Here is a 2,227-nt window from a genome sequence, read left to right on the forward strand (position 1 = left end):
ATAATAATAATAATAATAAATGGCATTTTATAGCGCTAACCCCACTCTACACCAAGCTCTATGCGCTTTACTCTGTATTAATAGTATTACCCCAGCAGACCTTAGCACACTCCGAAATATTCTCAGCTTCCCGAGAAGCAGAGTAACTCAAAAGGGCCAAAAATACCAAATAGAACTTTGTAATTCTAAGGTAACGAACTTACTCCACAGCGCTAGACTACCCAAGATCAAAGACGCTCCGTGGACATTCAAAGGCCATCCACACATCCGCATGGTAGTTCACCGTGTTATCATCAGCTGAGGGCGCTGAGTCCGCAATAACCTCTCTTGAAGGAGAAATAACCCTTCTGGTCTGAGCTGAACCATGATCTTGATCAGCTACATTAATGTGGACGATAATATATTATTGTATTAATTAAATGAAAAGTCAAAGTCCAAAGCTTTGAAAAGCTCTGCTTGTGGTGTGGCAAAGTGACTATCAGTTCACATTCAAGCCCTGAAACATGACACATTATGATTTATTTCATTAACTCGCTGAGGTCGCGCTTTCTGGTCCTTTCACATTGAGAAATTTGATGTTAAAGATGCTGAGTTTTACAACATGTCTGGCTTTTTCGAATGCAATTCTTTGAATATCTTGATATCGACTCCGAATGATCTTCTTATGAGTTTGATAGAGCAGATAGAACATTTGGTTTCTGACCTCATTATGGCCTTAGTAACTCAAAACGGTAAAAAATGTCAGAGATAACTTGGTAATTCAAAGGTGACGAGTTGTTGAAGACGTGTTGCTTTGTTGGCGCTTTGAAAAAAGAAGACTTCAATATTAATACAGATTTTTCTGTTCTGTTTTGTTTAGTATGAAATGCAAATTTGTGTTTCTGCATTTCGCTACCTTAGAAGCACAAAGTCCTCTGACATTTGTTTACTGTTTTGAGTTACTTTATAAGACCATGAGACCAGAAAAGAAATATTCTATCTGCTGTATTAAAATCGTAAGATGAGTCGTTATCAAGATATTCAACACACAACTGAATTCGAAAAAGCTTGACACAGTGTGACACTCAAAATTTTTAATGTCAAATTTCTCAAAACTAAGTCATGAGCAGATAGAACGTTATTATAATTCTAGCGTAGCAAGTTGTTGAAGACGTTGTTTTCTTGGCACTTTGAAAAAGAAGCTAATTTCAATATTTCTACAGATTACTGTTTTGTTTTCTTTCAACGGCTGGTAGCAACATACTTACTTACTTTCTCTCTCTCTCTCTCTCTCTCTCTCTCTCTCTCTCTCTCTCTCTCTCTCTCTCTCTCTCTCTCTCTCTCTCTCTCTCTCTGCCGTCAGATACATTAGGCGGAGAGCAGTCGATGCCACCTTTGTCTGTCCCTGACCACATCCTCCAATTTCGGCAAATCCAATCCCTGTGTGATTGCCTCATCCCTTATTGTGCGTCTATAGCTTCTAGTTTGTCTTCCTCGTTTTCTTTTTCCAGTTGGTTTCCAATACCATGTCTGATAGGGCAATCTTGTATTCGGTATTCTTAGAACATGTGCTAGATATCTCCATCTTCTGGTAACAACTATGAAATACAATGTATACAGGTTAGTGTTTCTTCATTGGTGTATGATGGTTCAGAATGTGCCGCGACAGGGCTTTAGTTTAGTTTTAGTTAGAGTTTTAGGGCACTTTCAATATAATAGGTCATATAAGTGCCGAAGATTAGAGGTGTTACAAGAGAGTAACAAACACAAAAATTAAGGAGGAGAGATAAGGGCGATAGATGTTGGTAGATGTTGGATTGGAAAGAAGGAGCAAACCATACCAGAACAAAATGGCCCTTGGTCTGCTTCTGATCGCCACTTCCTTATTAAGGAAATAAAATGGTGAAATGGTATAGGTTTAACGCCCCTGCCAACACTTATCCTCATTACGGAGTTAATAATAACGACGTATTATTATTGTGAAAAGCATCAGTAATAGTCCAGTTTTGTGTCGATGTGCTTCTCTTTACTCAAACAAACAGGCAAACAGTAGTGGGTTGTTGCTGGGGGAAAGAAAGACAAAAAGACAGACAGAGAGACAGAAAGAAATAACAGGGGACAGGTAAAGACGTATGACCTGCCAGTCAGTGGTGCCCTCTACTACTACTACTACTACTACTACTACTACTACTACTACTACTACTACTACTACTACTACTACTACTACTACTACTACTACTACCTCAAC

The sequence above is a fragment of the Aplysia californica genome, unplaced genomic scaffold, assembly GCF_000002075.1.
Source record: "Aplysia californica isolate F4 #8 unplaced genomic scaffold, AplCal3.0 scaffold00057, whole genome shotgun sequence".
NCBI classification, from domain to species: Eukaryota; Metazoa; Mollusca; class Gastropoda; order Aplysiida; family Aplysiidae; genus Aplysia; species Aplysia californica.